The sequence below is a fragment of the Neophocaena asiaeorientalis genome, unplaced genomic scaffold (genome assembly GCF_003031525.2).
Source record: "Neophocaena asiaeorientalis asiaeorientalis breed wild unplaced genomic scaffold, Neophocaena_asiaeorientalis_V1.1 scaffold5, whole genome shotgun sequence".
Taxonomy (NCBI): Eukaryota; Metazoa; Chordata; class Mammalia; order Artiodactyla; family Phocoenidae; genus Neophocaena; species Neophocaena asiaeorientalis.
The window spans coordinates 10,242,118-10,266,770 of record NW_020174698.1 but is presented as its reverse complement, the minus strand read 5'-3'; the positions used below and the strand labels follow the sequence as shown (position 1 = coordinate 10,266,770).

The following is a 24,653-nucleotide window of genomic DNA, read 5'->3' as shown; positions in this document are numbered from 1 at the left end:
TTTCTCCGTTGTAAAGTTACCCTTTACACTTGTAATTAACAAATAACAACAACAACAAAAAAAAGCAAATATCACCATGGAAGTAATACTTTGAAAATGTATGAATTTTCTGTTCCCCTGTAAAATTTCACCCAGTGGTTTTAGCATCCACCAATGATGCTTGCCTGAATCAATTACTACTATGTTGACTACAAAACGGTGTAATTTTATTATTCACCTGTAAAGAACTTTCCTTTCTGTACTCCCTCTTTTTATTCTTTATTTAATTTTAAAATATCAGTTTGGACTCATTCTTTTTTTATTTTTGTGGTTTTAGTCAATGTGTTATAATCTACTGCTGTCATTATTAATACTTAAATTGCTCCAAATATGGCCAGAAGGAGTCCCTGTAAGCTGGCTCCTGTATTCTTTTGACATGTCCCTATAAATTTTTGAGCAATTACTTTCTAGCATAAGGTGGTGCAGGCACACCCTCTACTTTGTAAACTGATTAATGGAGAATTAACATCTTTATGCATGTATCTTTTCTCTTTTAATTTCCTTGTTTAAAATTTTACATGACCAGGGGCATACTCTACATACTCTTCTATGCCCTTTTTTTAAATTAATTTCTTTTGAACCATGTCCATTCTTTACATAAAGAGTTTTTTCATTATTTTTGATAACTGCATGGTATTCCATTATATAGATATTTTATTAAAGTAGTTTTATATCATTGGTCATTTAGATTATTTTCCATTTTTTGCTCTTAACAAAGTACTACAACAAATAACCTTGGTGCCACATAATAGGCATTTAGTTTTTATTAATTGACCCACAAATGACTTACCTTATGGACTGCCAATTTCTGACTTGAAAATGTTATATATTGGAAGAAAAATCATGGCATCCAATTCAAATTCAGTTCTCGTTATAATTTATGGGCAATGTAATTTTTCAACTTGATTTCAACCTGACTCAGCTATTCTTCTTCTGTTCATTAATTTGTTCATTTGCTGAACAAATGTTTATTGACTGTCTATTATATGCAAGTCACTATGTTAGGCACAGGATGCCTGATCTTGAAGTTTAGTCTGGCGGGGTTCAAGTAAACAAGCAATTACAGTCAGTAGAGTAGTGGATAGTAAAAGAAACGTTTGACTATACTGCAATTTAATAAGTTCATTTAATACATTAAAAACATGTTATTTATCGCACATACTTTGCTGATAGGAATGTAAAATCGTACAGCCACTCTGGAAAATACTTTGGCAGTTTCTTATAAAACTAATTATGCACCCATCAATTGTACCCTTAGGCATTTATACCAGAAAAATGAAAATTTATGTTCACATAAAATCTGCACATGAATGTTTATAGTAGCTTTATTCATAATAGCCTAAACGGGAAACAACGGAAACATCCTTCAGTGGGTGAATGGTTAAACTGTGGTACACACATACCATGGACTATTTCTCAAAAAAAAGAACAAACTATTGATACATATAACAACTTGGATAGATCCCAAGGGAATTATGCTGAATTAAAAAAAAAAAGCCAATCCAAAAGGTTATACACTGTATGATTCCATTTATCTAGAATTTTTGAAATGATAGAGATGAGAACATATTAGTGATTGACAGGAATTAGATGGGGTGGGGAGGAGGATGGAGGTGACTGTAAAAGGGTAGGTGTGGTACCTTTGTAGGAGTGATACAGCAGTCCTGTAGCTCGGGGGTCCCCAACCGCCCCCGCCCCCCGTTAGGAACCGGGCCGCACAGCAGGAGGTGAGCTGCAGACAGTGGAGCTTCATCTGCTGCTCCCCATGGCCCCCCATCGCTCACATCACCACTGAACCATCTCTTCCCCCACTCCCACCCGGTCCGTGGAAAAATTGTCTTCCATGAAACCGGTCCCTGGTGCCAAAAAGTTTGCAGACCGCCGCTGTAGCTTATCGTGGTGGTGGTAGGAGAATCTATACCGATGATAAAATTGCATAGAAATCGCACACACACAGGCAAGAACATGTGTAAAACTAGTGAAATCTCAATGAGCTCTAAAGATCATACCAATGTCATTTTCTGGTTTTGATATTTACTGTAGTTATGCAAGATGTTATCTTTGGGAGATAACTGGGGGAAAACCTGGGACTTCCCTGTACATTTTTTGCAACTTTCTGTGAATCTCTATTTCCTTCGAAAAACTCCCTTTTCAGCTTATTGCACTGTAATTTTCTTTCACTCAAATAAGTCCAGAAAACAATCACCACTTAACATCACTTTGAGTTTAGGGATTCATTTCAACATTTTAAATTATATCTTAGCACTAGATTATTTAAATAAGTTTTCCAGAAATTATTAAAAAAAAAAGAATTCTCAAGCTATTAAATAGACTATTTTTAGCAGAAATAAGGCAGCAGAAACTGTCCAAGGGTAGATACTTTTTAATTAACTGTGAATAAAAGAAAGGGACAAATTTGGGGGGGGGGCTTATTCTAAATAAGCAGCCATACATTCTACCTACTAACAGGCGCCCAGACAGCAATCCATTCCTATATATGTCAGTATTTCTTTCTCAATACACTCTGGCAGGCTCTTTCTCTTTTCAAATGACAAGGAGATTTCTACCTCCTCTTTAGATGAGATTTCTACCTCCTCTTTAAACAAGATTTCTACCTCTTCATAACAAGCCGAGAGAAGCACTGAACCTAGGCCTATCCACAAAAGGACCTATTTACATTCTTCTCAAAACTCAAGATGGTATCTAAGATGTTCTGGACCAATGACCCCAGCTGTGAAAATGAGCTACTGCCTTCAACACTATTAAATAGTGAACTCTATTCTGCCTCCTTAGGTGCAAGATGGCTCCCGCACAGACCTCCAAGATGTCATCAGTGTTTCCCTCCCATGGAACTCCTGTGTCTCAACAAGCCTACATCAGGTGTGTGCAAGGAGGTGTGTTTCTCTTTGTGCTAGGAAAAGCAGGATGGGTTTAACCACTAGAGAATGAACTTTCTTGGTGCTGGTAGATTAAACTCACCAACCAGTACAAAAATCTCCTCTTCAACATCTTTACTGAGAAAACTCCCAAAGAAGTTTCAATTCTTTCTGTAGTTGTGAGCTCATTACTTACCAGGGACCTTTCATTTTGACAAGGTGTTGCAGCAGTATTTGCCAGTGTTTCTGGAACTCCAGTTTCATGAGAGGTTACCAGTGCTGTGGTCAGAAGCAGACATACATACTTCATTACAAAACTATTCTTGGATAGATATGTAAGAAAAATACAGAACACATTTGCAATAATCGTAGCTGTTGTTTGGTGATGTTCCCAAAGATGTGGAACTCATACCCACCTCCTCCAGGAAGTCCCTTGGGTGAACACCTGATGCCTGGACTCAGGGATCCAGTTGTCTCCCACTATCCAATTCCTGCCCTGAGGAGCAAAAAAAAGGAGGGCAAGTGACCCTCTTTTCTTCCTTTAAGAGCTGAAGGCCTTTCTGCTTCTCTCTGTCTACCCCCAAAGTCTCATCATACAGGGTTCTTTACCCCAGAAAAAGTGAGATGACAATTCTGCCTAAATTCCCCTAAAATGGCCTCTACCCTTCAACAGAGGTAGAAAGATCAGTTTTCATTTTTAATAGAGGCCCTCATATCCATAAAATCAGTGTAGCATTACAATTTTTCATCAACTCAGCATTTACCAAGCACTTTCTATTAGCTAAGTACAGTGAGGGGTGCTAAGGATGCAATTTTTTAAAAAGAAAACCTTTATTATAATAATGTATATTGCTATAAAAATACCTAACTTTTCTTGAAGGTCACATTCTAGACTTTAGCCTAAGCGTCATTCACAGATTATCTCATTTAATCCCTATATCCACCCTGAAATTTGGTACTATTATCATCCCCCTTTTACAGATACAGAGGTTAAGTAATTTACCCAAGGTCAGCATGTGATGGAGCCACAGTCTGAAGCCAGAGCCCGAACTCTTAGAGATTACCCTGTTCTTAAGAAGTACACATTCTAATGAGGTTTGATCTGTAGTGTACTAAGATTTCCCCAATAACTTTATATACTATATCTTATTCTCCCAATTAAAATTTCACCTTGTAGTTAGAGCAGTGCTATCCAGAAGAATTTCTGGCAATAACGGAAATGCTCTATTCCATGCTGTCCAATGAGTAGTCTCTAGCCACGTGTGGCTCTTTAGCACTTGAAATGTGGCTAGTGAAATGAAAAACTACATTTTAAATTTAATTTAGTTTCAATTTAAATGGCCACATGTGGCTAGTGGGTACTGTATTGGACAGCACGGATCTAGAGGATGAGGAAATGGTTTTATTTCTTTGGATTTCTCTATAAAGACAAGGCTTAGGCAAATCAATAAATGCTGAGTTAATGAAAAAGAATAAATGAACAATCATTAAGGGGGAATTTTCTTCCTCTTTAAACTGTAGAGCAGAAATCTTTATTCTACCGTGACTTTCATTGTAATAAAATGTTATAATAAGCATATGATACAGCCTGCAGTCCTAGAGCAGTTCATGAAGACAGTAAAGAGGATCCTTAAATTATAAGCAATGTTTTTCAAAGGCTGACAAACCATTTATAATTGATGGTTACTAATTTTAAAACACATAGTTATATCTTTGCCTAATAAAAAAAGATCACTGCTTAATTTTTTTCTTGACAAAATCTGGGGTCCATAGAGAGAAAAACAAAAGGGAACTCTTGGTGGTGAAAGGATGGAAACAGTCAAGAATTGCAACTCGGGCTTCCCTGGTGGCGCAGTGGTTGAAAGTCCGCCTGCCGATGCAGGGGACTGCCGATGCAGGGTACACGGGTTCGTGCCCCTGTCCGGGAAGATCCCACATGCCGCGGAGCGGCTGGGCCTGTGAGCCATGGCCGCTGAGCCTGTGCGTCCGGAGCCTGTGCTCCGCAACGGGAGAGGCCACAATAGTGAGAGGCCCGCGTACCGCAAAAAAAAAAAAAAAAAAAAAAAAAAAAGAATTGCAACTCAATGGACATTTCATGCAGAAACTACAGACTAAAGCAGACTCTTTACAAATGTGAGACTCAGCAACTGCCAAATTCTCGTTAAGTGACTTTGTTTTGTCACTTATTCATCACAAGTATACATATAGATTCCTATAGTCAATTCGTTCTGAATATGGCGCTAGATATGATGAATAATAATGGGTACTTTTGAAAATAAACTGGGGCTCTAGATCAAATCAGAGTCTCTGGAAGTAACCAAGTCATGTGCCCTGTGTTTCCTGATCCATACACAATGCAGCTCCTACCCTGCTCCCCACTGGATGTCCACTTTACTTAAAAGAACTCATCTCAGAAAGTCTTAGCGATTTTATCACAGTTTGTACTGCTATGGAACATGTCTCTTCTTTGCCTGTTTTTAAAAAATTCATCTTAGATTTCAAAATCATTAAAGAAGTGTGAGAGCAGCTCACTTTCTCTGATGATCCCAAACCATGTTCTTCTGATTCAATGAAATCAGCTCTTTATACCTTAGAAGCCTAATTTTCCCTTGGAAATCATTTGCAAATAACATAATGAATGCCTAAAGAGAAAAGAGTAAAATACCCAGTTCTTCACATTCAAACCAAAAAGATGTAAACCTGAGGTCCAATTTTATACATGCTCAGTATATCATGGGCGATTATTCCATATTTTGCAAGATAATATAGCATGACCACTTGCAACTGAAATCCCAAAGCCATCACTGTTAAATGCTTCGCTCAGTCTTCCACGAGAGGCTGTTACAGCTTAAGCAGCATCAACAAGCCAGAGGAGGCCGCTATCTAGTGTGCCAGTGTGTCTGGCCTCTGACACACCAATGTTATCGCACCAGCTGCAGCCTCCACCATGAAGTTTTTTTTTCATGAAGGACGGGTAAACCTCACGGCCAAATCCTCCTAGTCATCTTGCAGTGCTGGTCATGGGACCGTAGAAGGAACAGCTCCCAGATGGGGATGGGAAGCTCACAGGCACTGCCCCGCAGCTGATGCAAATCTTCCCAACCCAGGCTCTCTCGGGTCTTTGCCAAGAGTCGTCCTGGAGGCCTCAATTGCTACGTCCCTATTGCTGTAATGGCAGCATCCGGGATGCTGTGCCTAGGATGGGAGCGGGAGGGGGGAAGAGATGGTGGGCCCCTTTGAGAAACACAACGCCGTTAAGGACAGAAGGATGAATTTATTGTGACCAGTGGTCCCCGAACTGGAAGGAAACTCAAGGCTTTAAAGCTCAGGGAGACACTCTTTAACTCCAGCTCTGCTCTCAGAGCCGTATTCCCACGAACAGTGGTGGCCACAGCGAGCCAGCTGTAGGAGATGCAGCCCGGGGAGAGGTAAGAAGACCCTCCGAGGCTTAGCCGCCGGGCGTCCGACCGCCGGAGTCGCAACGAGCTCGCTCCCGGGAGGCGTCACAAAGGGCTGAGGCCTGCGGAGGCCTAGCGCGCACCTCTCCGGGGCGGAGCCGCCGGGCTCGGGCTGGGGCTGCGCCGGGTCAGCGGAGGCTGCAGCCGCCAGGGGGTGGCGCGGCTGCCCAGACCGCCAGCTAGGAGGTCGCCGGAGCAGAGAGGATGCCGCAGATGCAGCCCGAACGGCCGAGCGGAGCAGCCGAGCTCCCCGGCCCCCGCCGCAGCGGAGGGGCGCAGAGCGTGGCGCGGGCCGGGCGGAGCTAGAGGTGGGCGTCTGCACCGCGTCGCGCCACCCGCTGCTCCCTGCCTCCGGCCAGGCCCGGCAGCCTGTCGTGGCCGATGTCCTGACCGCGGGTGCATCTGCCGGGTTGGCTAGGCACCGCGCCTGGGGAAAGGCCTGAGGAGTCCCCGCGGCGGCCGCGTCCAGTAGCACCGGACGCCGGTCCCCCGGGGCGCGCGCTTGGGCGCTCCTCCCTCCTGCCCCAGCACCGCGTCACCGCAAGGTCCTCCCCCGACCCCTCCTCCCACCCACCCTGGAGGATGCGCTCCCAGGCGCCGAGCGGCAGAGGCCACCGCTCTCAGAAATGCGTGCACCGGCTCCCTTTTTCCCGGACCCGAAGAGCCGGCGCCCCCGCCCTGTAGGTAAGTAGGTGACGCGGGGACTAGCCCTAGCAGCCGCCCGCTGCTGATGCTGCCGCTGGGTAGGGGCGGGGGGCCGGGGCCAGGACCCGCCAAACTTGCCTCCCTCTGGAGCTCGGTGCAGCGCTCGGAGGTGTCCTAATGGCGCTGGGCGCAGCCCCCTGTTAACCTGACAACCTCTTCTTGAGCTCGGGAGGCCCAGCTGTGGCGAAGGAGAGCTTGACCCTTCCCCGCCCATACCCTGGGCCCCGTGGGGTGCGCGCTTCGGGCAGGGACGGGGAGGATGTGTTGCTGTGTGGATTATTGGGGGTGAAGGGAGAAATACCGTTGAATTTTCAGCAGCTCAGGTGGAAATATGTCACCGTATTTTTTCGGCTTGATGAACAGATGCGTTCTTCCTGTTCTCTCTTAATATGTAGCCACGCACAGCGTTATTTCAGCGGCATGGAGAAGTCGCTGTGGATTTTTGTGTATTTCAGAGTTGGCAGGCTGATACATAAAATTGATGTCTCCAACCCTTACAGTCAACATTTTAGGGCCAGTTAGAGAAGGCTCCTCTAGGAGTCAAATATTCAAGAGATAGATGAGGCTGAGGAATTCTTGTGCTGCCTACTTGGGAGCCTTCGGCTTTCGTGAAGAGCGTGGCAAGTTTGATACAGGTGTAGGGAGTTGAGAATCTGCTGGAAGGATGGACGGAGTCGGCCAGCAGAGGCAGCCTTGGGCGCAGCCTAGCTTCCAACTAGATGTTAATAAGGTCTGTATTTCTGAGAAACTGGTTATAAATTCTTTCTTCTCTCCCAAGTATAAAGTTCATACATCAGAGCTTTTGGCAAGATTATCTCTTCACAGACTATCATTTTTAAATTTCGTATTAAGCAATAGGTTTAGAGTCTTGAAAAGTGGATCATTGTAAGCGCCAATTTTATTAACGTATTAAGGTTTAGAGCTTTGGAAAATGAACCGGTGTAAGCTCCAGGAGGACAGTGTCTTCGTCTTGTTCAGTCCTGTAATCCCCTAGTCTGATGAATAGTGGGCGCTCATTAGTTATTTGTTGAATGAACTGTGTTTCAAGCTTCATCTAAAGACAATTTAGGATTAAAATGTGTTTTCCTGTGGCCGTTGAAGTTTAACTGGATTTTAAAAATTACTTCTTTGTATAAATAGTCAAATTCGGTTATCCCAGCATTTAAGTTGAATCTTGACATTTTTAGGACCATACGTTATCCTTCTTTAATGTGTTATTAAATAAGGTAATTCTCCCCAACTCTTAATATAAGTTAATTTCATTTCTAAGCTTGCAATTTTTTTCTAATTGGTAATCAAACTTATTTTAATTAAACTCTAAAACACAATTAAAAAGTACAATTCATGTTTAAAGGAAATTCTAGGTTACTCCAGAGGTAACAATGATTTGGTTAATAAGTGACATATTAACTCATTTTAGAGTTGAGTTGTTGTGGTTGACCTAATTATAATGTATTTATTACAGGTAAAAGTGGAAATAAAGCATTTAGAAGTGTCTGTGATTCCTAAATGATTCAAAATGCATGGTATAGATACACATTTTCAACTGCATGGTTTTCCTCAGTATATAAACATATCAGTTTTCAAGTTTGACACCCAGGGTGGTTGTGACATTGCAGGTTTGGAAGGTTTGGTGCCTCTCTGCTTTTAAATCTTATGTTATCTTTAAATAATCAAGGATAACTGCATCACATTTCATTTGCTTTATTTTTGCACTGTGATACAATATTTCCTGTTTTGTTTTTATTTTCCTGTTACGTAAGTTTTCTGAGTCAGTATTAACCTTTTTTCAATCACTTTGTTTAACAGAATTATCTGGGAGTGGTCCAGTCACTTATTTTCTTTCTTTCTCTTTTGTCATTTTAATACCTCTTCACCGTCCTTACTACATATTACCCAAAAGACTTATTTTCACAAAACTATGGTAAGCCCTAGTTTATAACTATTGCTTCTCCAGCCTACTTGGGCTCTTCCTAGATGGTGAGGAAATAACACTTTTATGTAAAAGGTAGTGAGATTGGGGGAACCAGCAGTGGGAGGGAGCTTATGAAAAATATGTTATGATTTATTCAAACAGAGCAAAAATTCTCCCATGAAATAAAGATAATTACATTTTACACATCTTCTATTTGTAGTCAAGGATATTGAGCAGTTAATTTATATTGTTCTTCCTTGCTCACTTTAAACTTCTCAAAAGAGCCCTCCCCTGTGGTTACAGTAAACTCTCTTTACTTTGTTGCAGATAATAGACACTTATTTGTTCATTTGACAAAGAGAAGTTGAGCGCTTGACTGTGCTGGCACTCTTGACCTTGAAATCAGTTCCTAATGTCAGAATGGAAGAGGCATTTTTCTGTGTGTGTCCTGCATCCAAATGCGTAGCGCCCTTGCAATTGAATGACTCACTACCTGGGTCCTGACAAGTGAGCCCCCCGGTACCCTGACTCCACATGCACCACTGGAATGAAATCCTAAGACCTAGATTTACTCTATCTTACTTTTCTATATCTTTCCTAAGGTTTTATCACCAAACCCCTATCCCTTCCTTGCTAAATGTCCCTTACTGTCCCTTTTTTATCCCACAGTTTTTTATCCCAGCCCATGATTTTTGTTGTTGTTGCTGTTTACATCTAGTAAGATCCACTCAATTCACATATGTTAGAACCAAAATTGTTATGGTTGCAGAAAAAGTATACAAAAGAAAATTGGTATAACCTTGAATTTCAAATATAGGGAACTAGTGGATGAAGAATAATTGTTGTATACTAATCTCCCTTTAAAAATGGTAATGAATGCCAGAGACAATGAATTGTCTGCTCATAAATTTGACCAAAAGCTTAATTGAAAGAAATGTTTGTAGAGAGTTGGCTGAACAAAGGCCATGATGTCCACCCATGCCCCTCCAATTCTAGGTGTTACACCAGGAGTCTAGCCAGATCTTCAGAAACTGTATACTTTGGTTACCTTGTTTTGCATCCTTTGCACCCCTCCCCCCAAATTGTGCTCTATTAATAAAGACAGTCACAAGAAACCTACTGTTATGTTACTTAAGAGATGTGGTCATTAAGATAATAGTTCCTTCTACAGCTCCTGCTTGAAGACTCTTGCAAGAAATTCCATTCAACTCTAAATGCCAAAGAAAAGCTTTACTTCCCCTAAACAATTATGGAGTGTCCATTTTTCATCATGCAAAAATAGAATTAGATAGTCGATTATATTTCCCTTTCTGATTTGGCAACTAGGAAACACAGAGTCAGATTTACAACTTAGTTTTAATAACCCTGTAAAAACCTATGGTGTATTATTGATGTTCTGACTTTCCCTTTGGTTTTGAATTTCTGTTCTACCTTGTTTTTTTTTTTTTCTTCTGATTTTTTTAACCTAAGTATATTTTCCCATTTTATTGAATTTATTAAGCTGACTCACATCTTTTGTAGAACAAGGAAGAATATAAAACATAAAACCAATAAATGGAAACATGTGCAGAATAGATCTATGGATACAGTATGTTTTGATTAACAAGTTTAATAGGTTCCATTAAATGTGCTTTGAACAAGTATTGCAAGTTTAGTATATTTACGCTTGTATAGCCAAATGGAAAACAATGTTACATAGTTTTGCAAAACTAAGATCCACTTATTGTTTTTAACTATTAAATTTATGTCTACTATTGACTAATTTAAAATTGGTAAAACCATTCAGTTTAAGTCAGTTCTGGATTGACCAGGAGATTCATTCTATTTAATTAAAAAAAAAAAGTCATTTTTAGCCAAAGGGCTAGCCTAAATTAGCTTAACACTCACCACACTGTACCTCACATTTGACCTCTTTCACATCAGTAATTTATTTGATTCATCTTTGTTTTAATAAATCATAGAGATTCTTCCTTGAGTCTCTTTTATTCACCATAAAATTTAAAAGATTGAGCTCCCTGAGTTAATTGATCAGACTTTCTTCATTCTGGTATTTTGACAACTACCTGTTAAGTTGGTTGAATTTAACCATGTAAATAGTTATTCGCATCTGTGTGGTGTCAACTTCATTTTCATACATTTATCACCCTGGTGCACAGAGAGACTGGCCCTTCTCAAGGGATAGTCATTGGTGCAGTCCAGGAGCTTTTGAGGTAAAAATAATCTGAATTCAAAAGTGCAACTTGAAACATTGAGGAGGGGATTTGGAGAGAGATGTGGGCAAATTTTTACATAGAGGCATATCATTCCGGTAACCTCCAAGTCTTTTTTTAAAAAGTTTTATTTTTGTAGTAGGCAATACCTTCATGTGATTCAAAAGGTACATATGGGTAAACATTGAAAGGATTCCCTCTCATCCTCGTTACTAGTTACCTGCTTCCACTGTCCACTGGCAACCAGAGTTATCAGTTAATTGAGAATCCTCCAGTGACATTTTGTGCACATACAAGCAAATGTGAACATTCAGCCTGCCCCTTTGATCTCATCATCATTTCTCTAATTGCCTTCTCTCCATTCCCACTGTTCTTGTTTGGTTCCTCAGATGCTTTGGACTGTTGCCTGCACTTTACTTTCCCCTACATTTCAGCCAGTCTTCCTTCTAAACTTCCCTTTTCAACCTTCTAAAGGATTCCCATCCTGCGCAGGAAAGAGTCCACCATGAATCTTACTTAGCCTGGTCTCCTGGCCCCTGAGGAATTCATCTCTTGTCCCCTGCCCCTCCCTGTCATGCATGTGGCTCACAGTTATTCTTAACTTACCTCCCCATCCCCAATCACGGACCCTTTAAAAAAATCTGATGAAAGTTCATGGTCTCATCACACACGAAACACACCATTTTGCCTACATGTCCTTGTTTATGGACCCCAAGTTCAGAATCTCTATGTTGGTAACACAAAACTGTCACTTCCTGCACATGCGCTGCATATGATTTTTCTTCTCCACGCTGTTTCCTCTGCATGGAACACTCGGTCCTCCTACTTTCATTAGCAAGCCACACTCAGTTCTGGTGTCATCTCTAGGGGCCATTCTTGGTTGAGATTCTAGAAACTCATGGAGCCTTCCACATGTAATGTAGTATCCCAAGTAGGCTTCCATACTGGCAACAGGCATTTCTCATAAATAGCAAAATTGCCTTTCTAGTAAAAATTAATTATGATTTTGGATAACATGCTATGATTGGTCAAAAAAAAAAAAGCCCAAGGTCGAAGCTTTTATTTAACTATTCATCCCTCCTCTACTTCGCTCCCCGCCATCCTCCGTAGAATATGTCTGTATCATTTTCTTTAGCATCCCTGCCTTACTTTACTAATTCTCTCCAAACATTGTGTTAACACTCATTAAAAAAAAAAGTTCATATTTATTATGGCCCTCACCTAAGAGAGTGTTTTTTGCCTCTGCCTCTGGGTTTGCTTCTGTAGTTCGTACATAAAGGAGTGAAACCCTCCGAGTGTGGTGTTCCTCTTAAAAATCGAAAGTATTAACTACCAACCCTGATGGATGACATGAATCATCTGGAGATAGCGGCCCATCCTACGAAGTGACGCCTAAGTATGTGAATATAGTATTTTTCTTTACAAGCCAAGTAATCGGAGGGCGTCCTCTGTGCTTGATTTTTTTTTTTTATTTTTTGCGGTACGCGGGCCTCTCACTGTTGTGGCCTCTCCCGTTGCGGAGCACAGGCTCCGGACGCGTAGGCTCAGCGGCCATGGCTCACGGGCCCAGCCGCTCCGAGGCATGTGGGATCTTCCCGGACCGGGGCACGAACCCGTGTCCTCTGCATCGGCAGGCGGACTCTCAACCACTGCGCCACCAGGGAAGCCCTGTGCTTGATTTTATTGCAAAGTGCCTGACATGAGGTAAACTGCTGTTGACTGATTAACAGAGGATTTAGCCAGTAAGAATTTAATAACATTTGTTCAGCCCTGTTCCTGTGGAATCCTCTGACTAGTGGATGATTCTGATCACTAACCAAACTAGCCATGTAGAATAGGCAAAATCTGTAAGACTGCTCCATAGGTGTGAGATCCCTTGAAATCTTTCATTTTCCTTCTGTAATTCTGACCTCACTAAGCAAACATCAGATTTACTAATTTGTTTCCCCAGACATGTTGATGTGAGGAATTGAGTGTGTCTTGAGTAGCAGTAATGACTATTCCAGCCGTCCAATAGGTACAGCCCCTGCTGTATGCTGTAAAGCACAATTTTAGGATATTAATCTGTTGGGAGGGCTTGCTCAATCCTTATGGTCCCAGGTATTTACAGCTGAGCCCTCAGCCCTAGGTCCTGGTGATTCCCCCTAGGTATATTACTTGCCGGGCTCTAGGCTCCCACTGAAACAGCTAGTTAGCAACCCTCTGATATCTTCTAAAATAATTTCAGTTTAACACACTTTAACTCTAAAAAGCATTCTAGGAAGGAATTGTTTTAGTCCATTTGGGCTGCTAGAACAAAATTCCATAGACTGGGTGGCTTATAAGCAGCAGAAATTTACTGCTCACATTTCTGGAGGCTGGAAGTCCAAGATCAGGGTGCCAGCATGGTCAGGTTCTAGTGAGAACCCTCTTTCTGTGTGTAGACCATGGACTTCTTATTGTGTCCTCATCTAGTAGGAGGGGCTAGGGATCTCTCTGGGCCTCCTTTATGAGGGTACTAATCCCATGAGGGCGCTAATCCCATGAGGGTAGATCCCTCATGATCTAATCACCTCCTGAAGGTCCTACCTCATACCATCACCTAGAGCATTAGGTTTTCAAAGTATGAATTTGGGGTGGGGATGGGGGACACAAACAATCTCTACGGCAGGAATAGAAAATTCACAAAACAGGACTACAAACGGCCAAAACATGAAAAAATATTCAACTTCATTGCATGAAAGAAATGCAGACTATAATTAGATTGTAAAAGTCTGTAACAATGCTGGCAAGTTGAAGTTGGGTCATTTTCCCTTTTCACAGATGGTAAGAGGTTATATGGGGGTATTATGCCTTTGACGGAGAGCAGTTCAACTCATAGAATCCCTTGGCACCTGTGATTCTGTTCTGAGCACATCCTAAAAAAATCAGAGATGAGGCTTAATTTCAGTGGGGAGCACATTGTCTCTGGAAGGCAGGTGGTATGGTAGACGGGTTAAGAGCAGGGATGCTGGAGCCTGTTGCCTGGCTTGAAGTCCTTTTCCACCGTTTGTCAGCTAGGTGAACTTAGGCAAGTTAATTTCTCCTTGATTTTCTCATCTGTGAAATGAAGATAATAATAGTATCCACCTCTCACATTGTATTGAGAATTAGATAAGTTAATATATGTAAAGCACTTGGAATTCTGTCACAGAGTAAGCAACTATATAAGTATTAGCTATTAGCAAGGTTGATATTGTAAAAATTGGAGACAAATCCAACAATGGAGTCTTTTTTGATAGTATACCAAACTGTATGTACAAAAAACCCTAATTTGATTTTAAAATGCAGCTTCATGGAAGAAAAGACAGGAAAGTGATAAAATATTGAGACTTTTGTCTCCATTGCTGGGATCATAGGCAATTTCTATTTTCACATTTTATTTGTTATCCATATATATTACAATGATAATTGTTAGAAATAATTAAAATTAATATATCATAGGATTCTTATATTCTTGACTTTTCTTCATCAGATGCATATTCATTTTGACATATTTTACTCTCTCTTCCTCTTTTCAAAGCTTCTAATATTTCACTTCCTCCACATCTTCACCCACACGCCATCTGCTTGGTATTTTCTTGCATGTAGCTTGCTTGCTTGTTTTATGTATAGATCAGCCCCAAGACTAGTTCCTCAAGAATAAGTAGAGTAAGTGAAATGATTTATGAGATTTTCATGGTGGTCGCTTTCTCTTGGAAATTTAAGCCAGAGAATGCTGCTTAGGTGATAATGGCACTGTATCCTGTCCACATTGCAGGCACTCAGCCGTATCTCCCACTCATCACCTGCATAAACTCAGCACTTTAGTAGGGTCAGAAGGGTCCTCAGTACCCCTCACGCACATGGGGTAATTCCTGCCTTCAGGCTTTTGGCTGCCCGCTCTATCTGAATTTCCTTACACATTTCTTCCTTTTGAAGCCAATATTCTGCACCAGGTTGATACTTAATTCCATCAATGCTTTCCAAGACATCTGCTCTACCCCTAATTTCAGTTTATTTTGGCACTTCACTATTTGTACTGAAAATTTTTTTTTACATCTTTATTGGAGTATAATTGCTTTACCATGGTGTGTTAGTTTCTGCTTTATAACAAAGTGAATCAGCTATACATATACATATATCCCCATATCTCCTCCCTCTTGCATCTCCCTCCTACCCTCCCTATCCCACCTCTCTAGGTGGACACAAAGCACCGAGCTGATCTCCCTGTGCTATGTAGCTGCTTCCCACTAGCTATCTATTTTACATTTGGTAGTGTATATATGTCCATGCCACTCTCTCACTTCGTCCCAGCTTACCCTTCCCCCTCCCCGTGTCCTCAAGTCCATTCTCTACGTCTGCATCTTTATTCCTGTCCTGCCCCTAGGTTATTCAGAACCACTTTTTTTTTTTTTAGATTCCATATATATGTGTTAGCATACGGTATTTGTTTTTCACTTTCTGACTTACTTCACTCTGTATGACAGTCTCTAAGTCCATCCACCTCACTACAAATACTCAATTTTGTCTCTTTTCATGGCTGAGTAATATTCCATCGTATATATGCGCCACATCTTCTTCATCCATTCATCTGTCAGTGGACACTTAGTTTGCTTCCATGTCCTGGCTATTGTAAATAGAGCTGCAATGAACATTGTGCCCCACGACTCTTTTTGAGTTATGGTTTTCTCAGGGTATATGCCTGGTAGTGGGATTGCTGAAGTCGTTCTATTTTTAGTTTTTTTAAGGAACCTCCATACTGTTCTCCATAGTGGCTGTATCAATTTACATTCCCACCAACAGTGCAAGAGGGTTCCCTTTTCTCCACACCCTCTCCAGCATTTATTGTTAGTAGTTTTTTTGACGATGACCATTCTGACTGGTGTGAGGTGATATCTCATTGTAGTTTTGATCTGCGTTTCTCTAATGATTAGTGATATTGAGCATCCTTTCATGTGTTTGTTGGCAATCTGTATATCTTCTTTGGAGAAATGTCTATTTAGGTCTTCTGCCCATTTTTAGATTGGGTTGTTTGTTTTTTTGATATTGAGCTGCATGAGCTGCTTGTATATTTTGGAGATTAATCCTTTGTCAGTTACTTCATTTGCAAATATTTTCTCCCATTCTGAGGGTTGTCTTTTCATCTTGTTTATAGTTTCCTTTGCTGTGCAAAAGCTGTTTAGTTTCATTAGGTCTCATTTGTTTATTTTTGTTTTTATTTCCATTTCTCTAGGAGGTGGGTCAAAAAGGATCTTCCTGTGATTTATGTCATAGAGTGTGTTCTGCCTATAGAGTTTTATAGGGTCTTGCCTTAAATTTAGATCTTTAATCCATTTTGAGTTTATTTTTGTGTATGGTGTTAGGAAGTGTTCTTATTTCATTCTTTTATATGTAGCTGCCCAGTTTTCTCAGCACCACTTATTGAAGAGGCTGTCTTTTCTCCATTGTATATTCTTGCCTCCTTTATCAAAGATAAGGTGACCATTATGTGTGTGCGTTTATCTCTGGGCTTTCTATCCTGTTCCATTGATCTATATTTCTGTTTTTGTGCCAGTACCATACTGTCTTGATTAATGTAGCTTTGTAGTATAATCTGAAGTCAGGGAGCCTGATTCCTCCAGCTCCATTTTTCTTTCTCAGGATTGCTTTGGCTATTCGGGGGTTTTTGTGTTTCCATACAAATTGTGAAATTTTTTGTTCTAGTTCTGTGAAAAATGCCTTTGGTAGTTTGATAGGGGTTGCATTGAATCTTTAGTTTGCTTTGGGTAGTATAGTCATTTTCACAATATTGATTCTTCCAATCCAAGAACATGGTATATGTCTCCATCTGTTTGTATCATCTTTAATTTCTTTCATCAGTGTCTTATAGTTTTCTGCATACAGGTCTTTTGTCTCCTTAGGTAGGTTTATTCCTAGGTATTTTATTCTTTTTGTTGCAGTGGTAAATGGGAGTGTTTCCTTAATTTCTCTTTCAGATTTTTCATCATTAGTGTATAAGAATCCAAGAGATTTCTTGCATTATTTTTTTATCCTGCTACTTTACCAAATTCATTGATTAGCTCTAGTCATTTTCTGGTAACATCTTGTACTGCAAATTAAATATAGGCTTGCTTTATGACTTAGTTTTTCTTACCGTTAGCTGGTAGGGGTTGTGTTTTGTACTACTCTGTGCCCTTCAGGTTTCTAGCACGTGGTTGTCCACATGCATGCACATGGAACACAAGAAGACTGCATGTTGTTGTGTTGATAACATTCTTAGGAGATGGTTTATGAGTTTTCTGTTCCATCTTCCTCTTTGCCCATCTTTCTCATTCTTTTATTTTCAAGGTCAGAATGTTGTATCGTTTGGTTCTCTCAGTCTTACAGATATTTGCCTGAAATTTTGATAATAGATTTTCATTCCTAAAGTCTAAAAACTAAAGGACTGAATTGCAAAGAACATCACAGTTACTAAATGCATTTACAATTAGGGTCCAGTATATACAGACTAATCCTAGTTGCAAGGATGACTATCATCAACTGTAAAGTATTGCTTGTTTGATCAAGAGAGTTTCAGGAGTTTGCCAGAGAATGTGTTTAAAGTTTGTAAATATTTTAGATTCTCATAGGTCTTGTGTTTCCTAGAAAAGACCAAATCCTAGGAAATATTTTCACGTATCTGCTCTCATAGCTTGGACCAGTGGTTCTCCAGCGGGGTTCATGTGCCCCTTGAGGGTATGGGAAGAAATTGTTAGAATGTCTGTATCATCTTTTCATGACTTCTATTTTGTTATATGTTTTATAATGCATGTATTAGTGCAGAAGACATTTTTTATGTGAAAAATATACGTTATTAGGATTTTATGCTCGGATGCTTTTATTGACGTGGAATATAACTTTAGAAAATGGAGACCACTAATATAAATAAAAGGTTAAGACCTTATTGTTCTATAACCGAAGTCAGTTTCTGTTATGTATTTAGCCATAACAAATAAAAAGTCAACTTATTAAACATAAATCCTATGTCTAACCTGAACTAGAAGTTGTATTGTATGTCACTGTGTGTGTGTGCGTGCATGCGTGCACAGGCACACTTGCTTATACATGTAGAACATGAGACACACCTTTTGAGAGCATACAGTCTGATTGAAAGGAATATGGGCATGAGGAGCCATTAATTAGAAAATGGTACGAGACAGCATAAGTGTGTGTGAGAAATGTAGGAGTATGAGTTTGTTAGATTAAAATTGCTAAAGTGTGGTAAGAGTGGCATGCTACTATGGTGATGCTACATTCTCAGAAGATTTCAAAACTCATTTTATGTTAAGAATTTTCCCTGATAATCAGGTCAGTTCTTAGTCCATCTACTCAATAAACTGTGCTTGAATTGTCTCCTGGGTACAGATGTTAACTATGTGAGCTTTCTGTTCTAATATTCAAAATGATATTTACCGATGCTCTCAATCATATGCCCACATTTCCTTTAAATTATATGAGAAAGTGGCAGAATAGACATAATGGGGAAGTAACAATATTTTTGAGGTAGTGTCCTTTTGGAACAGTGATAGTATATAAGATTTAAGATAAGTGAATGTTTCCTAGAGTTGCTCTGACAATTACCGAAAACTGGGTAGCCTAAAACAACAGGAATTCATTGTCTGTAATTCTGGAGGGTGGAGTCTAAAATCAAGGTGTCGACAGGGCCACGATGTCTTTGAAACCTGTAAAATAATCCTTTCTTGCTTTTGGCTTCTTGTGATTTGCTGGCTGTCCTTGGCATTCCTTGGCTTGTAGCTGCCTAGCTCTAATCTGTGCTTCTGTCTTCACGTGGAGTTCTTCCTGTGTGTCTTGATCTTCACATGGCCATCTTCTTATAAGGACACCAGTCATATTGGATTAGAGGCCCACCATACTCCAGTATGACCTCCTTTTAACTGATTACATCTGCAGTGACCCTGTTTCCAAGTAAGGTCACATCCTGGGTTACAGTGGATACAACTTCAGCATTTTTTTGGGGGGTGTGTGTGACACAGTTCAACCATAACAATAAATAGTATCAAAGTCTGTAGGTGAATGTACCAAGATGTACATAAGTCACGCTTGGTGTCAAGTGATGCCTCCTTGTAGCTAAACTTCCATAGCCATGCACATTGGTTGTGAGGTAAATGACAACTGGAAGGAAGGGATGCTTTTTTGGCTGTTTGTGTTAATTGGCTGCTTCTGTCTCTGGGCTTTGGTATTCCAGGCCTCGGTAGAATTATGCCTATAGATGGTAACATGTACTATGTGGCTTTGATCTTCCTGGTAAAAATCCACAAAGTAATTTGTGGATTAGGATATTTCTAAAGGTGTGTTGGGTTTTTTGTTGTAATAATACTGCATAACAGCCTCCAAATCTTCGTGGCTTGGAACCACAAATATTTATTTCACATTCATGAATCTGCAGGTTGACTGTGGTTTGGGTACTGTTGGCTGGGTCCAGCAGGGCTGGGCTGGACTCCAAAGCTGAGGTAGGAGTTCAGGTCTGTTCCACACATCTTCATTCTGGGACCCGTTCTGAAGAAGGAAAAGCCACTACCTGAGGCATACTTTTCTGGTGGAGAACAGAAACTTGCCAGGTCTCTTAGAGCCTTAAGTTGAAGTGGGTACACTGTTAGTCCTCAGTCTGTTGGTTAAAACAACCACATGGCCAACTGGGTAGAGAAGAATACTCTGTGTACTAGTGCAGAGCACCACAAAGTGGCATAGCAGACGGTTTGCATGTGTAATTCTCTTACAAGGCGGGAGTGCTTAATTGAGTACAACAATCCAGTCTGGCCAAATGGCCAAAGAGCCCATTTTCTTTTGAATTCTGCAAGAACTTTTATATCAAACAACTTAATTAACCTTTAAAAGAAAACATACTTAAACCATAGAGTTGATTTCTTAACCCAGTCTCTTGGAAAATTAGAATTGAATATCATATGCATAATTTTTTTCAAAGAAGAGGTCACACTACTTCCTGATGCTGGTTTAATTTTGTGTTGAGCAGATTCCCTGCCTCGTAGCACTTTTCACTATGCTTCTTCCTGAACCCACGTTTGCATGTTTCCCACATCTTGTGCCGTACCAACCAAAGCACTACATGCGCCTCTCCGTTTTTGCCTTACACATCTGAGGGTAGGGTAGAATTCCAGTCCTCTTGAGCATGCTCTGATAGAGAACATTTTCATTAACGATAAAACTCTTTCTGGTTTACAGATATGACTGTTCATTGGGTAGCACTGTTGAACTATAACCAGAATGGTTGTTTTTGGTGTTCTCACTTCAAACACCTTCCCTAAGAACACTGGCCTATGTGACCTGGCCCTTTTCTTTCCATTGGTACTTCTCTTTGCATAACAAATTTTATTTGGCATTACTTTCTGTCATATCCTTTTTTTCTGATTGTTTAATTTTTGTAGATTTTATTTCCTTGTCAAAAATCGAAGTTTTCTCAGAGTGTATTAGAGTGTATTGAGTCCTCTTTATATGCATAGGTTTTAGATAAATTGTGCAGTGATAGGCATAAAACAGGTTCTTAGTAAGCTTACTGATTGAAGAGATTGCTTGTCAGTATGTGACAAGGCACTATTTTGGAGTAAGTGTAAATTGTTTATTGCCACCTGTACATTCCATGTAAATAAATATGCTGAAAGCGTATTAAAAAGGGTGATAATTCAATTATTTTGCATTTTTACACATATTGGGTGTATGCCAGTGTATTTTGAAAATAGCATTCAATTGCCGGTGCCATCCACATGAGAACAAAGGAGCATGTGACTTTTCCTCAGTGAAATGGCAGCTTACCTGGTAAAGTGAACTTCATGTCTCTTCAGTCTCAAAAGACACTCTAATTCTTGGAAACTAGTGTTTGCAGCTCATATACTGTATGTTCTTTGGAAAGGTATTCCATTTATTACATCTTTCATCCATCAAATTTTATTGGTTTCGTTTGCTTCAATTAACCCAGATCCATCAAATAGATACCTCCCATCAAATAATAATAATAATTAGTAGTAACCACTGGCCACACTTATTTCTGTCCTAAAATTGAAGGAGTTGGGGCATGATGCAAGACCAGAACCCCTGCAGCAGTGATGGCATTTGCTGTGAGCAAAGGCAGCTGGTGTAGTGATTCACATTGGTGCCTACTCTCTGGAAGGCCTTGGGGAATAGGCTTGAGTTCTATACTAGTAGAGACTCCAGAAGACTGTGGAACTTTTTTCTTTTTTTTTAAATTCCTTTTGGGCCAGGGCTAGAAGATATCTGCAAAAAGAGTCAAATAGGCCAGAGATCCTAGGATTTTAGCAGTGGGTCTATCGAATAATATTAAAATGAATTCCAGAGGTAATTGAAGAGAAACTTTTCTTCCCATGTCACCTGTTTGTTTATTGATGCTGTTTGGAGCCTACCACCTTTAGACTCACCTTAGAGATGATCTGAAGTGATCTTACAGTACTGGAGCAATAGTAGGGGGTGTCCCTAGAAACTACCTCTGTGGTGATGCAGGCATCAGATTTTTTTCAACTCTTGTGAGGGTAGGGACAATCATATACATAGAGCAGACAACCAATAAATAGTGATTGATGGTGAGAAAGAGGAAGTTTCCTCTTATGGTTGAGACGTGAGATCAGCAGAGCAGACTCTGTTCTGTTTTCATTGTCTCCAATAACTTTTTATATGACTTCCTGCATATTTTTCCTGTTTGTCTTTGTGTACAGGTAGAAAACTGTACAAGACTGAATCCATATATCCTTATAAGTATTAATGAGAGAATGCATGCAGTATATTAAAAACCTCCGGTAGAAGTTTATAGAATCATAATTTTTAGTTCTAAAAAGGACCTTCAGTTTTAGCCCCTAAAAAAAGGGGGGGGGACTTTTGTAACTTAAAATCAATAAACAACATTTTTTAGAAAGATCAAAATTCCATTTTTAAATTCTGATTCTTTGTACTTACTAATTTCGTTTTCAGCGGGGAAATAATTGGATTGGCAGAAGATTACTTTTCAAAACAACAGAAACAAAAAAAAAATTGCCAACAGCTAAGGGAAATATTTCTGGCATATTCACAGTTTTATTATTACTTCTGTCCTTAAAACTTAAGAGGTAATTCACTTAATTTAGTGAATTAAGGGAATGTGCTTTCCAGTTAGCTCTTTAAAAGTCTAATTCAGTGCAATAGATGTTTATTAAATGCTTGAACATGTTCAGTGCAGGGCATTTATTAATGAATAGCGGTGACTAACCTGAATACAGTTCAGGATCGATGTCCTAAAAGACAATTGACCAGAAAACCGGTGTTCACCCTCTTGTTCTTTTAATGGTGGGTAAATCTGGAAAGAACCAGGCAATTGACGTGAAAATTCTGTGTAGTAATATTGCCTCGCGTTAGAGGCCATAATGAGTGGCTCTGACTTTGGCATTAGACAAAGCTGATCATTCTGGCTCTAACTTTTATGGCTGTTTGACCTTGAATAAATGTTTCAACCTTTCTAAATTTCAGATTCTTTATCTAAAAAGGATTGAGAATATGAACTCTCATATAGTCATAAAGATTAAACAGTGTGTGTAATAGCATTGAACAAAAAAATCTGGTGCATATGGTTAATGTTCAGTAAACAGTTTTAACTGTTGCTGCTTGCTGCCATCTCTACATTCATTCACCCGGGCTGCCTGGCTTGAGTTAGTTCATGATCTAACGCTTCTGTTTAGGGGCAAATTTGAATCTGCCTCTCCATGTGCTGATGAAGGTAGGTGTAACTTTCATGAACACAGGAACGTTTGGGCTTGTTGAAATCTCAATGGAGAGAATTCTCTGTTCCATGGGGTGCTAGACTCGATAGATACCTCTTGGACACATCTCATCTCTATACCAGGCCTTTTACAGATAAGGAAATGGGTCTAGAGAAATTGAGTAACTTGCCCAAGGCTACATACCTTGGAGATGGTAGAATCTGGATTCCAACTGGGCTTGTCCTGCTTTAAGGGCACTGTGCTGCCTTAATAATAAGAGTCCGAGGGGTTAGTCAGGTAAAGCACAGAGAATCTCGAAAACAGAGAACGACTCAGATGTGTGGAGTTTGTAAGATCTCAGCTTTGAAGGAATTTTTGAAATTAAAAAATTTTAATTAAAAATGTTAGTTTATCCATGGAACTTGACCTTCCTCTGTAACAGTGGTTTTCAGAGTGTAGTATTCCCCTCTGGGGTGCAGTTTGGTTGGCATGGTTCCTGGGGAGGGGCACTAGCATTTAGTTGGGGGAAGCAGAGGTGCCAAGTGCCCTGCAATGAGCAGGACAGTCCTAGACAACAAATAATTGTCCTTATATTTCAAATTTCATGTCATCTGTAGGACCTACATGAATATTTATTGGGACATTCTAAAGAAAAGAAAGATTGGTTCTAAATTACTATGTATAGAAATTCTGGTTATTATTTATAGCACTAGTTTTTATTCTAATGTTCTGTGTACTCCCACCTACCCATTACCCACCCCCTCCCAACCTCTCACCTCTGCTCTTTCATCTTCCTGTACTTCTCATATGTAGTGAAATTATTTCTGATCTTATTTCACCTATAGCTAAACTTGTCCTAAATAAGTTGGTGTAAGCGTCTGAGTGTTTTGTTGTGTCTTCTAATGAAATTGTGCCTGAGAATTTACTTTATTATTATAAATTATTAACTTACAACTTACCTGTTGTAAGCTACTTTTCTTTTGGCATTATACTGATTTTTGAAACCTCAGAATTTACATACTGAACTACCTGTTATCAATTATTTTCCTTTGGGGCATTACATCGACTTCATAAAATTCAGTGTGTTAAATGGGTTATATTATCTATCAACTTCATCTCAGCATTATACAGGGCATGTTATAAAATACTTATATACAGTTGACCATTGAAAAATGTGGGGGGTTGGAGCACCAATCCTCCATGTAGGTAAAAAAAATGTGTATAACTCACAGTGGGCCCTCTGTATGTGCAGTTCCTCTATGTCCGAGGATCCTGTAGGACTGTACTATAGTTACTGAAAAAATAGGAGTATAGGTGGACCTACGAGGTCCAAACCCTTGTTGTTCAAGGGGCAACTGTATTCATTTAGGTGAGGGGTGTTGATTTTTTGATAAGGTTGAGAACTTCCAGTCTACAGCGACCCCACAGAAGGGTTGTCCAGCTTGTGCTCAGTCATCTTTGGCGATCAGGAAGCTGCTGTCTCTGGAGACAGCTCTTTGCATCAAGCCTTTATGTTGAGCCAAGACGCCTCTCCCTTAATATCCGGTGCCTAGTCCTAGGCACACCCTTGAAGTTCTATTGGTACAAGGCTAAATCCTCTGCCAGATGAGATCCTTGAGGTATTTGGAAATAGCTGTCCTTTCCTCCCGACTCTTTCCATGCTAACCCTGACCAGCTCCTTTGACTACTATTCTTAAAGTTTCATTTTGTGTTAG

At 40.1% G+C, this 24,653-nt stretch overlaps 1 protein-coding gene across 5 annotated transcripts in view; it reads left to right on the top strand.

Moving 5' to 3' along the window:
* Positions 1-24,653, top strand: part of NCOA7 (nuclear receptor coactivator 7) — a 153,650-nt gene that overhangs the window by 3,039 nt on the left and 125,958 nt on the right. Inside the window, exon 2 of one of the 5 annotated variants that reach the window (XM_024759022.1) lies at positions 2,833-2,919. The gene's annotated coding sequence lies outside the window, so the exon portion shown is untranslated. Of the gene's footprint in view, positions 1-2,832; positions 2,920-6,196; positions 6,344-6,395; positions 7,058-24,653 lie in introns of those variants that run through there. The other 4 variants (XM_024759026.1, XM_024759023.1, XM_024759025.1 and 1 more) reach the window with 4 other exon arrangements.